The sequence below is a fragment of the Hibiscus syriacus genome, unplaced genomic scaffold, assembly GCF_006381635.1.
Source record: "Hibiscus syriacus cultivar Baekdansim isolate YM2019G1 unplaced genomic scaffold, ASM638163v2 tig00112738_pilon, whole genome shotgun sequence".
NCBI lineage: Eukaryota > Viridiplantae > Streptophyta > Magnoliopsida > Malvales > Malvaceae > Hibiscus > Hibiscus syriacus.
In genome coordinates this window covers 801059-815377 of record NW_024063392.1, presented here as the reverse complement: position 1 = coordinate 815377, position 14319 = coordinate 801059, and the positions used below count along the sequence as shown (strand labels likewise).

At 37.6% G+C, this 14319-nt stretch overlaps 1 non-coding gene across 1 annotated transcript; it reads left to right on the top strand.

Annotated features, from left to right (window-relative positions):
* The first annotated feature begins 1960 nt into the window (after nucleotides 1-1960).
* On the top strand, nucleotides 1961-2156 carry LOC120183180. Its single transcript, XR_005521929.1, has one exon. It is a non-coding gene; the product is annotated as a U2 spliceosomal RNA (small nuclear RNA).
* Nucleotides 2157-14319: the final 12163 nt, after the last annotated feature.

The following is a 14319-nucleotide window of genomic DNA, read 5'->3' as shown; positions in this document are numbered from 1 at the left end:
GTCTCTTCTGGAAGATGAGATTTTGAAACTTGAAAAGATCAGTGGAGCTCAAAATCCGGCAGATATGTTGACAAAGACGGTGACTACAGACAAACTGAAGTTGTGTTCAACTTCAGTTGGCATGCTAGAGTAACAAGACTAGAAAAGTTGTTGCATTGATCGAGGTGTGAAGACAGATTAAAATCAGTCTTCAAGTGGGAGATTGTTGAAAGTATTAAAATGGTTTTCAAGTTTGGTAACCAACTTTGAAAAAATGGTTTTCAAAGTTTGGTAAATGTTTCTTTGAAAATGGTTTTCAAAGTTTGGTAAATGTTTTCTTTGAAAAATAGTTTTTCAAAGTTTGGTAGATGTTTGTTGAAAAATGATAATGGGATAATCACAATTAATCCCTAGGTTTTAGGGTATTTACAAGATTAAGTCCTTAAGTTTCAACTATAAATACCCTAGCTCATTTAGCTTCAAAACCATCCCAAAAATCATTTTCTTTCTCCCAATACTAGAGAGCTTTCTTGTGAGTAGTGAGTGTTTTGTAAACACCTGTAAATTTTCTCTCTTAGTAAAAGATCTGCAGCAGTCCGGAGACGTAAGCACAATTGGCTGAACTCCGTTATCAATTTCGGGTATTATTTTTTCGCTTTTATTTCGCATTCTCACTAATCTGGTTATAGGGAAATTACTTGTACCATGGTTTATTTCCTAACACATGATCTCGAAATGTCTTCAACCGCGAACACCATGGACGGAAACCTCGGCCTATTCCTCGAAGAAGCTGAGAAAGTGAAGCAAGAAATGGCTGTAATTCGTGAACTCTTGAGCAAGCTCCAAGAATCCAACGAAGAGAGCAAATCACTCCACAAACCAGAGTCCTTGAAAAGCTCTGCGGAATAAAATCAACAATGACATCGTCACCGTGCAGAATAAGGCAAGGACTATCAAGTCACAGCTCGAAGAAATGGAGCGTGTGCCAATGCGGCCAATAAGCGCCTCTCGGGGTACAAAGAAGGGACATTGAATTACAGGACCAGGATCGCCGTCACGAATGGCTTGCGCAACAAGTTAAAGGAGCTGATGATGGATTTTTAGGGTTTGAGGGAGAGAATGATGGCCGAGTGTAAGAAAACCGTGGGGAGAAGGTATTTCATGGTGACAGGAGAAAATCCGGATGAGGAAACCATCGAGAAGATCATTTCGGATGGCAGAGGTGGCGAGGGGCTTTTGACTAGGGCAGTTCAAGAACACGGGCAAGGGAAGGTGATGGAGACTGTAGTCGAAATTCAAGACAGGCACACCGCCGCTATGGAGATAGAGAAGAGTTTGCTGGAATTGCACCAGGTGTTCCTGGACATGGCGGTGATGGTGGAGGCGCAAGGTGAACAAATGGATGATATCGAACGCCATGTGATGAACGCGAGCCATTACGTGAAAGATGGGGCTAAAGAGCTCAATAGCGCCAAGCAGTACCAAAGGACCCGTTGATAACTAAATATAAAGAACCCGCTGATAACCGAAGAAAGATGAGTTTGGGAGTTATTTGAATGAGCAAACAAGAAATGTAACAGCGAAAAGAACGTATATTAAAACCAAGTATCATAGATTCTTCTAAAGTTAAACAAACATTCTTAAATATTTTATCTGCAAACTGGTAGTTTAGTTTGACTTTTAAAAGCAAAGTTATAGATTTCTTTCTTGTGTTTGTATCTGTTATTTTCTTCATCGTCATATGGTCAAAAAGAAAAATGCTGAAACCAGAAATGGAAGGCAGAGATTTGTGGCAGATGAATACAAGAAGGATTCTCTCCAATGAATTGCCTGTAAAATCAAAGGTGTTCACCCAATTTAGATCCCGGGAGCAGTCAACAACGATGGTGCTGAACACATGGCCGAATCCCACATCCTTAGAATCTAACGTGACGAGGCTAAGAAGGAGCTTTTAAAACATGCGGGTTGGGCCCAAGAACTCATACCTTTCTCGGCATTTTGGCTAAGATCAAGTGTAGTGTCTGTTCTTATCAGTTGAATATCTGATACGTGGGCCATCGGCTCACATGATAGTAAATTTATTTTTATAGGGGAGGATCCATCACCGTAGCTTGCTACTGAGGTTCCTAGCGTGTCGTCCAAGCGTTGCACTATTGCTGTGGCCTGGCGCACTCCACCCAATTCTAGTTCGAATGCTCGTATCATAAATATAAGGCACGCCCTTACCGACATTGTAAAAATAGTGTACTCGGAGCAGTTTTCTTCAGGGAAAATTCGTAGCAGTTTTAAAAGACTAGGGAAACTACACTGTTTAAATTTGCATAGGCAAATTTTGCAGTCATAGTGTCGGAACCGTCTTTCGGTCGGACCCGGGATGTGGGCTTCGACTTGGATTAAATGAATTGGAGTCGCCACCAACCACTTATTTTAAAATAAATGGGTTGATCGGATACCCTATTTCTTACATGATCTGCGTTATACCATAAATACGTCGGGTTCGGGAGTCGGTTACGGTCGAGGAAGGATTAGCACCCTTGTACCGCCCTTTCGGTACCAATTAATTTATCGGTTGTCTTTAATTGTGAAAATAAAAAAAATTTAAATTACCCGATTCGAAGTACCTACATTTGATCGAATGAAATTACCTTAAAAAGTCAAAATGTCAGATAGGAAATAATAAAGGAATATTAAATAAATCAAAATGAGAATAAAATAAAATATAAATAAATAAAAAAAAGCTAGATAAAAGAAGGGGGAAACGGTTTTAAAAAATCTAAATTCTAAAGGAAATCAATAAACAAATGAATAAATGAATGATAAAAAGAACAAAAAAAAAATATGTTAATTTAAAATGAAACAAAAAAAAAATTGTTGCTTTGTTGGAATATAGTCATAAAGGAACATATACGTGGGAACCACTTAGTAGAAATTTACAGCATTGGATTCCATTTTCATTGAATTTCCTGAACAAGACAATGCCAAAATCTGTTTACACGGCAAAAAAATTGACTTAAGGGAATTAAGATCACATTCCTAACAATAACAATAATGCATAAAAGTAATAACTAAAATTATTAATATAAATACGATGAAGTATGGAACATATACATATATAATATACCATAATACTAATAAAATAAACAAAAAACGTAATATGTTAAATAATGTAAAAAATAAATAAAATAAAATTTAAAAGCTAAAACACTAATTGACTTTTAATAGGGGTTAAATTGAAAAGAAAAACAAATCAAATGGCCAAATTAAAAGAAAACCGGGTTTAAATTCAATTTTGGGATCAAAATAAAGGTACTGAAACATCAAAGGGACCAAAGGGGTAGTTTACCCTATTTTATTCAAAACACGCGGATCCCCTAAGGGATCCGCTTGGGTTATCGGGTCGGGTTGTGGGCTTTACTATAAAAGCCAATATATTTTTTAAAACCTCATTTCTCTTCTTCTCCACGAAAGCACCCCTCCCCCTTCTTTATTTTGCTCTCATCTGTTCTTCATGCTGAAGAACCAAGGCGGCCGGTACTCATGAGGAACCTAGAACCCAGTCGCGCTCCACCGTGCGCCACCTCGCCGGCCACCATTCATCAGCGGCGAAATTGAAAAAGCTTTCATTTTTTCAAAAGATCCTTGTACCCTCGTTCCGAAAATCAACATAATTTTCCAAAATTCGCCTCGTAGGGGTGTAGATCCAAAAAAGAAGATTCGACCACCTCCCCCTCCGATCATCGGCGCAACCCACTTTTGGGTTATTCGGGTTCAAAAACAAAATAAGAATTGGAAGGCATACAACAATAACAACCGAATAAGGTAAAAGACAATCTTTCTTTTATTTCTCTCTCAAAAACTTTACAAATGCCCGTATTTCCTTTTAGGATTTGCTAGCATTTTCGTGTGATATTCTCTGTAAAAAAAAACCTCCCCCCTTCATCTAAGTTACATGCAATATTTATACTGAAGAAAATATGCTATTTTTAGAGTCCTAACTACACTGGTCTTTGTTTTTTTGCACGTTTCTTGACTTGGTTTGTTGCCGAGGAAACCGACATTGGGGACGTGGAACATGAGGGAAGCTTACGGTGTTGGCTTGGATGAGATGCGTGAGTGGCGAGGAGTCCAAGGTGAGTGGAGCGCGGCGCTGATGGATCTTGGAACTAGGGTTTCGAAAACCCTAGTTTTCTGCTATTTGGGTCACGGGTTTGGACCAGCTAGGCTGCTGACTGGCATTTGGGCCACCCGTTGTTGGGCCTGTAAAATGTAAAATAATATGTAAATATATGTGTATTATAAAATATAATACATAACTATATTATATAATATAATAATTTTAATTGAATGGAAAATGTCGAAATTTGGTGTCTACAGCTGCCCCTCTTTGCTCATTATCGTGTAACGAAAATAGAGCAAAGATTAAAGACACAAATTTCGGTCATATCGAACATCCTCTGTCGTAGAGTTGAAATCCGATATTGAAACTGGTTTGTCAATATGAATCACGAAATGACTCCCTCGTCATGAGGTTGAGTCAAAACTGGAAAATTCTGAGCATGAATCATTCGTCGTGAAGTTGAAATCGAACTCAGAGTATTGGGAAGTAGCTCATGGATCGTCTTCTAGCCCAAGATACTTCGTCGTGAAGGTGGAACTTGTCTTGAAGACTTCTTGTTGTGTTACAGATAACTCATTCATCGTGAAGTTGAGTCAATCTGTTGGGGAAGTTGGAATTGTATATGGCTCCTTCGTCGTGAAGTTGAGCCTGAGAATTGGATATCCTTCGTCACGAAGTTGAGATCCAATGCAAGTTGCGTTGTTTCGAGGCCAATATCCTTTGCTGTGAAGTTGAAATTGACTCTGAAACTAGAAAGTGTGTTGACAGACACTCCTTCTTTGAGTTGAATATCCTTCGCCGTGAAGTTGAAATCCAATCTAAAGATGGATGCTGCTTGTATGCACGATTCCCTTCGTCGTGAAGTTGAAACCGCGGGTGGCCGATTCGTTGTGAAGTTGAGCTTGCGTTGGATATCCTTCGTCGTGAAGTTGAAATCCAAGTATTGTTCCGAGTCCAATATCATCCGTCGTAAAGTTGAAATTGGCTCTGGAACTGGGAAATTGTTTATTGACAACCAGCCGTCCTTGTGTTGTCTTGAATCCAATATCCTTCGCTGTGAAGTTGAAATTGGCTCTGAAATTGGGAAATTGTTTGTTGATAACCAGCGGTCCCTTCGTCGTGAAGTTGAACTTGCGTTGTCTGGAGTCCAATATCCTTCGTTGTGAAGTTGAAATTGGCTCTAAAATTGAGAAGTTGTTTGTTGACAACCAGTGGTCCCTTCGTCATGAAGTTGAACTTGCGTTGTCTGGAATCCAATATCCTTCGCTGTGAAGTTGAAATTGGTTCTGAAATTGGGAAGTTGTTTATTGACAACCAGCGGTCCCTTCGTCGTGAAGTTGAACTTGCGTTGTCTGGAGTCCAATATCCTTCGCTATGAAATTGGGAAGTTGTTTATTGACAACCAGCGGTCCCTTCGTCGTGAAGTTGAACTTGCGTTGTCTTGAGTCCAATATCCTTCGCTGTGAAGTTGAAATTGGCTCTGAAATTGGGAAGTTATTTATTGACAACCAGCGGTCCCTTCGTCATGAAGTTGAACTTTCGTTGTCAGGAGTGACATGATATCCTCCGTCGTGGAGTTGAAATCGCGGATGGCCCCTTCGTCGTGAAGTTAAGCCTTGACTTGAATATCCTTCTTCGTGAAGTTGAAATCCAAGTATTGTATGTTACGGGTAGACACAATTCCCTTCGTCGTGAAGTTGAAACTGTGGAGACCCCTTTATTGTGAAGTTTGGCTTCGAGCTAGATATCCTTCATCGTGAAGTTGAAATCTACTCTCGAGCAAATTGTGTCGCTTCGAGTCCAATTTCCTTCGCTGCGAAGTTGAAATTGACTCTAGCTAAAACCTGAAAAAGTTATGCATATATGTGATGAGATGGATGCAATTCTCTTAGGTATGCCACAAATGCATATGCAACATATGTTATTTTTGGGCACTGAGAGAAATCTCAATCTCCGGTTGCTTTTCTGAAATCTTAGTTCTAGAATCTTCAAGTTCTGATCCCTGATCTCAAATTCTTCAAATGTTCAAATCTGATGTGCACATTCTATTTTTGATTTGAGAAATGCTTCTCGACCATCCCAAGTATGTACCTGAGCTGAGTGTAACGATTCAGATGATGCTTCAAGAGAAGTTGTCTTGAAAGAGATAGGATTCGTTTCAAGGGAAACTGTCTCAAGAGAGACAATGGTGAGCACGATTCCCTTCGTTGTGAAGTTGAAACCGTGGGTGACCCCTTCGCCGTGAAGTTAAGCCAGGAATTGGATATCCTTCGTCGTGAAGTTGAAATCCAACTTGAAAATGTGAACTGAATTGGTTATGAATTAGCTCTCGAACTCACCTGAAGTTGATTCTAAGATCTTTCGATCTTTCAATATGTCAAATTGGTTGAAGTGTAGCTTCTTGCTGTCGAGTTAAGCAACCAACATCAATCTTTAAAGGTGCTTTTGAATCGAGTATCATTCGTCTTGAAGTCGAAACTTGACTGTAAAAGCTGCAAAAATTATGTATGTGGGAAAAAATGACAAATATGATGTTCTAAAATGTATGCATAATATGCATGTAACATGAATTGGTTATATTTTATCTCTTGAAAAAGGTCTGATAATTTGCATTAGGATGTTGAATCCCCAAATGATGCCCCAATATCAAAAATTCCCCAATATTTGATGTTGAATCTTCAAAGATGGCCCAAATGTTCCTCATTTCTTGCTTCAACATTGATTCTGAGCATGAGTTTTGTGTCTAAGAGTCACATGTCATTTACCAAGATCCACTCTAGAGAGACTGTCTTGTTTGAAAATGTTTTTTTTTTCTTTTATTTTCAAAGTTCTGAAAATATCAAAAAAAGAGTTTTGAAAGATGTTTGGTCCAAAATTTTGAAAATATTGTCACTTTCACGGTTTTACAATTGAGACGAATCATAAAACTAGAGTTCATCGGATATCAAAGAATTAATTACAATGTTAATCCTTCAATGAATTATAGCTATTTGACAAGTGACAAGATCAAAGCTATCTTTGAGAAATGGTCAAGCAAAGAAAGGATAAAAAGTCTCAGGTTATTGTGTTTGGTCAAAGATTTGGCATTTTTGTCCATTTGATGCTCAATGGTTTGACATTTGATGTTCAAAGGTTTGATGGGATAGCTTGCATGCTTATCTGCTTGAAGTGTTCTCTGACTCCCAACCTTCGTTGTCATACTCGGATTGTACGATGCCTTATCAAGGAATTAGCGTGATCGCCTCAGTTTGCACAATTTTATATTCGAGCCGCCTTTTTAGGTTTTCAACTCGAACCCTCCTTTGGTTTCAAGATGTTATTCAGGATTTACGTCTTGAACCCCCTTTTGTTATTTTCTCTACCATGCATTAATTACATTGTTTTTTGCAAACAAAGATTAATCCTGATGGGCGGGATGAAATCTGAAGATAACCTCTTCTGTTTAGAAATCCATGTATGATTAGAAGGGACTTTTAATGCACGTAATGTAGGTCAGGGTTCATGGTTATGAAAGAAAAGAATAAATAGGCTCAAACAAGTGTTTCAGGGTGTTGAACCAAGGATCAATTCATTATGATGCCTTCAATCTTGCTCAAAATGTTTCTCTTTCTTGATGCTCTATGATCTTCGAGTGAAGTGATTCAGTGATTCGGGAATGATTGTGCTTGATCAATCTCAGAGTTTGAAGCTTGATGTGCCATTTGTCTTTAGGGAATCTTTGCATGTGCTTTTTGTCCCCTTTTCTTTTTGATCTTTGTTCTTTCTTTTTGTTCTTTTGTTTTTTCCTTTTTTGCTTCTTTTCTTTTTTCTTTTTGCCCTTTTTGTTCTGATTGAATCTTCGCACTTGGCGTTTGGTTCACCTTTCAGTATCTCATCTGAATCAATGTCTTCACTTATGCGAGCATATTTTCTCTACCTTGCCCCCAGTGTGGAGGGTGATCCTTGGTTAGGGTTGAATCAGAAGAAAAATACTATAGGCTCAAAAGGGGACACAAGGGATATATATTTTCTCCTGTTGTGAAGGGATAAAGAAAGAAAGCCGTTCATCATTTCATACATGTAAGTCTTCACAGAAGAGGTATCCCCAGGGGGATAGATTTTCAGGATTAATTCTATTCACATGAAAATAGTGCAATTAATGCATGATAGAATTATTTCGAATGAATTATTTTTCTGCTTCTTGCTCCCAACATGTCTCAATGTTCAAGCTCCCAGCGAGATGCCCCAAGTTGCGTCTTTAGAAGAATGCTCATGTTCAAATGAGCAACTCAATGCCTTGGGTATTAAAATGTCAATTTTGAGTCTAAAAAGACAATGATGTGACTTTATTTGACTCAAAGAAAGGTATGGGTGTATCAAGAAGATAAAGGCAATGTTCAAAAATTTCAAAAGGAGGTAATGTCAAAATTTGGTCTTTTTGCCAATGATCAAGGTATTTCATTTTGGGGGTTTGAGACAGGATAAGAAAGGTCTAATCTTGTCATATGTCAAAAATCTATAATTCTTGAAGAATTAAAAGAATCCTTAATTCATTTAATATTCGAAGAAATAAAGATTAAAATTTGTTCAATTGCTCCACCTTAGAAAGTAGCATAACTTCAATCGTTTAACATGAAAGATTAGAGGCGTGTTCAAACAAAACAATCTTCTAAGTGCAAATGGTATATGTCATGCCCCCTTCTTCGGCTGTTCATGCCCCTGAATCCATCAGAGTTTGGATCTTGCGCTTCAGTGCCTTATAATTTTCAGAGGAATGTTTGGGGATCCTTATGTGGCAACATCTTCAACATTGTAGCCCTTAGGAGATGGATACTATTTTCTCATATCATCCTGGCAGGCTTAGTCCTATAATCAGCTGATCTAGCTCCCCCTGTACTGATTTTAGTTTTTCTTTAATTGTTAAAATCTTGCTTCCATGTGGTGTAATGTGGTTAAGACCACTTTATCCTCCGTGATTTAATTTCATGTTTATGAAAATGCTTAAAAATGTAGATGAAGATGCAAGAATGCAAGAATGCATGAAATGTTCGAGGCATTGATCCAAGAAATGTGACTGTTATTATGAATAATCCTTATTGGGGACAAAAATGTTTTATCTTTTAAGAGACAAAAATATCCTGACAACTTCTGACATGTTGACTAGTCTTCTGCTTTCGTCTTTCACCGGTTGAATAACCTGTCGAACCGCTCCGGCCTCTCTGGATGAACCGTGAAAATGTTGAGTTGTTTTTTGTACTGGTCCCAGAAGTCTCGAATGATCGCATCTCGAGCATTTACTTTTGTTGAGCCTGTTCCCAACGAATTCGTCATTGGAGCCCTTAATTGATAGGAACTATGTGAAGTTCATTAATCTGTTTCTTGAATTCGCCAGTAATGGTCTCCAATTTCAACTATCATTTTGCCATTGTCGTGTTCAAAGGGACTTCCAAGATACATAACCTTCATCTTGCCCCTGCAACCTCTGCCAGTCAGTTCTTCAAAGATAAGCTTTCATTGTGCTTGATGTAGACCCGGTTCATTCTGAGTCCTTTATAATGCAACAGAGTGATATACTCTTCAATTGTGGGCACCACGTCTTCTGGATTAAATGTGACACATAGTCGCCTTGTAGACTATCCTCTGTATTTTCATCTCTTGTATTAGAACACCTTTGTCCATGGATTCAGATTATTCGAGTTTTAACAAACACGTTTTAGTGGATCAATGACCTCTTTTGAATGATGCAAGTGATGAAAATAAAATAAAATAAAAGAAAGATAAAAAGAGTTAGTGAGGTGAAAAATAATCAAAAACGATCATAAAAATGAAAGTCCTATCCCACATGATAACTACCCCACATGCTTATTATTCCTACCCGAACATGATCTCTATCCCGCAAGTTGATTTTGAACAAGTCCTAACCGCATAAATTTCTAGTTCACATGCTTTGAACAGAAAGTAAAGTAGGAAATAATTCCGGCATCCTAGGGTTTGAAATGAGGTTTTGGGGTGGGCTCTAACTCCTTGTAGTCTCCCGGTTTAGGTTCTAAAAAAAAGGTACCCGAGTTATCCTTGCCGGTGCCCCCTTGGGCTTACCAGACCCTTAGTCCTAAGCCCATTACAAGCTTGTGTGGACTAAGTTAAACTCGGGAGGATACATTCCCTTATGCCCATACGGAGAATAAATTCACACGAAGGCACAAGGTATATGAATCCCGAAGGTTACTTGCTAGGCCCATACGGAGAATAAATTCACACGAAGGCGTCGCTTTCACCCCCACTTAAATAGGGTTCGGAGCTCGGGTATAGAGCCTTTAGATGAAAATTTTGAAAAATCTGAAATCATTGAATAAACGTTATTACAACTATTTACTTGAAAAATAATCAAAGGTAAATAAATGTAATCGAATAAATAAATTAAAATTAAAATTTACAATTTTCGCATAAAAAAGACAACCGAAAATTAATTCTGGCCTGACTCACTTACATGTCCCCAGCGGAGTCGCCAAGCTGTCGGAACCGTCTTTCGGTTGGACCCGAGATGTGGGCTTCGACTTGGATTAAATGAATTGGAGTCGCCACCGACCACTTATTTTAAAATAAATAGGTTGATCGGATACCCTATTTCTTACCTGATCTGCGTTATGCCAGAAATACGTCGGGTTCGGGAGTCGGTTACGGTCAAGGAAGGATTAGCACCCTTGTACCGCCATTTCGGTACCAATTAATTTATCGGTTGTCTTTAATTGTGAAAAAAAAATTAAATTACCCGATTCGAAGTACCTACCTTTGATCGAATGAAATTACCTTAAAAAGTCAAAATGTCAGATAGGAAATAATAAAGGAATATTAAATAAATCAAAATGAGAAAATAAAATAAAATATAAATAAAAAAAAGCTAGATAAAAGAAGGGGGAAACGGTTTAAAAAAATCTAAATTCTAAAGGAAATCAATAAACAAATGAATAAATGAATGATAAAAAGAACAAAAAAAATATGTTAATTTAAAATGAAACAAAAAAAAATAATTGTTGCTTTGTTGGAATATAGTCATAAAGGAACATATACGTGGGAACCACTTAGTAGAAATTTACAGCATTGGATTCTATTTTCATTGAATTTCCTGAACAAGACAATGCCAAAATCTGTTTACACGGCAAAAAAATTGACTTAAGGGAATTAAGATCACATTCCTAACAATAACAATAATACAAAAAAGTAATAACTAAAATTATTAATATAAATACGATGAAGTATGGAACATATACATATATAATATACCATAATACTAATAAAATAAACAAAAAACGTAATATGTTAAATAATGTAAAAAATAAATAAAATAAAATTTAAAAGCTAAAACACTAATTGACTTTTAATAGGGGTTAAATTGAAAAGAAAAACAAATCAAATGGCCAAATTAAAAGAAAATCGGGTTTAAATTCAATTTTGGGATCAAAATAAAGGTACTGAAACATCAGAGGGACCAAAAGGGTAGTTTACCCTATTTTATTCAAAAACACACGGATCCCCTAAGGGATCCGCTTGGGTTATCGGGTCGGGTTGTGGGCTTTACTATAAAAGCCAATATATTTTTTAAAACCTCATTTCTCTTTTTCTCCATGAGAGCACCCCTCCCCTTCTTTATTTTGCTCTCATTTGTTCTTCATGCTGAAGAACAAAGGCGGCCGGTACTCATGAGGAACCCAGAACCCAGCCGCGCTCCGCCGTGCACCACCTCGCCGGCCACCGTTCATCGGCGGCGAAATTGAAAAAGCTTTCATTTTTTTCAAAAGATCCTTGTACCCTCGTTCCGAAAATCAACATATTTTTCCAAAATTCGCCTCGTAGGGGTGTAGATCCAAAAAAGAAGATTCGACCACCTCCCCCTCCGATCATCGGCGCAACCCGCTTTTGGGTTATTCGGGTTCAAAAACAAAACAAGAATTGGAAGGCATACAACAATAACAACCGAATAAGGTAAAAGACAATCTTTCTTTTATTTCTCTGTCAAAAACTTTACAAATGCCCGTATTTCCTTTTAGGATTTGCTAGCATTTTCGTGTGATATTCTCTGTAAAAAAAAAACCTCCCCCCTTCATCTAAGTTACATGCAATATTTATACTGAAGAAAATATGCTATTTTTAGAGTCCTAACTACACTGGTCTTTGTTTTTTTGCACGTTTCTTGACTTGGTTTGTTGCCGAGGAAACCGGCATTGGGGACGTGGAACATGAGGGAAGCTTACGGTGTTGGCTTGGATGAGATGCGTGAGTGGCGAGGAGTCCAAGGTGAGTGGAGCGCGGCGCTGATGGATCTTGGAACTAGGGTTTCGAAAACCCTAGTTTTCTGCTATTTGGGTCACGGGTTTGGACCAGCTAGGCTGCTGACTGGCATTTGGGCCACCCGTTGTTGGGTCTGTAAAATGTAAAATAATATGTAAATAGATGTGTATTATAAAATATAATACATAACTATATTATATAATATAATAATTTTAATTGAATGGAAAATGTCAAAATTTGGTGTCTACACATAGCATTCCTGCAAATAGATGTTTTTTATTCTCTTGCACACTGGTATAATGTTTTAGTAGGCATCTCGGATGAAGATTCACACATGGAATGGAAACATACAACAAAAACCCGAAGAAGCTAATGTAAGCAATAGATATAGATCGACTGCAGGCATGATACATCTTCAACGTATAACGAGAAGCACCTTATTACAAGCATCCTGCATTTATCACACCAGATATTTAGGAGAACCATAAAAGAACATGGTAACAGAGATCATCAACATTTGACTCATATTCATGCGTTTATCATATGAAGGAAAGGGATGGTTAGAAGCTTTGGTGTGATTAACTTACATTATGGTGCAATCCTCCATATCTGGTTATCTCCCTCGTTCCATTGCCACAACACAATAGTAGTACCATTGTGGATGCCACCAGATTTCTTATCTCCATGGAAAGTATCGAAATTCAGGCGAATGTTATTAATCATTCTTATAGCTCTGTAGCCATCATGGACTTCCTTGCTCTCGCTCCATAGTACAGACTCATCAAGATCTGGTTTGTAAGATACCAGTTGGATCTGCAGGAAAAGACCCTTTTAAGCAAAACTTTAAAGTTCATAAATTAAAAACGTTCTATGTTTTGACCATCTGAAATGAAATAAAACATAAAGATGAACAAACAAATTCTTTCCACTGCAGGAGTCAAGAAAGAAAGGGTCGGTGAAGTAATCAGCACCCCAGCCTGCAGGAATCGGAAATGCATGCAATTGGTTTTACCAGATAAAGGGGTATTTTAGCAGTGGAAAAGCTGAAAACCTATAAAATTATCGAGAATTGTTCTTGACCATGATAAGGCACTTGAATATTTCGAGCAGCAGGTAAACTACCCCAATATCGTAACAATCATATCATACTACAATAACAATATGCCACTGAATTGGCAGAACAGGTAACACCAACAAAAAATTGTGACTTGGATAATTCCTATATTTAACTTCTGCAGTATCTAACCAACCAATTAAAGCCTAATAAAAGGAATTGAAGATGGAGCTATTCCATAACCAATAAGTCGTATCAATCTCATGATGTAATTTGAAAGTGTGTCAAGTGTCAACTGTTAAACAACTCAAAACTCAAATCATATCTTAAAAGGAAAAAGAGGAAATGCAATAGTTCTTAAGCGCAACGAAATACAAAGCAGATTTGGCGGGTAGTGGTGAGACGGCGGAGGAAACTCATGGTGATGAAGATTTGGCGGTGGTGGTCTTTCTCGGTTGTCTTCATCATCGTTCCTATGGTGATGAGTGTGAGAGTGATGATTGTGACCGAAAGGGAACTCCATTTCTTCGATTCTGATCGACTTTCTTCAATCCTACCAGCTACTTCCTTTTTACCTTTGTTTAGTCTTTTTTTTTGTTGAGAAATTATCTTTGTTTAGTCGGGCTGAACAGTTTGGCCACTTAACTATATCAAATTAAACAATATGGTAGAATTTCACAAAGGTCATTAAATCATCTAAAATACCATTTGTAGATATTGAATTATTATAAATTATAAAATAGACACTAAACTTTTAATTCTACTGCAAAATGAACACAATACAGTTTCTATCGTTAATTGAGACGATATAACACATTAAAATTGATAAAACGAATCTTAATTATCTTAATAATGTTCAACCGTGAACTCCATGGACGGAAACCTCGGCCTATTCCTCGAATAA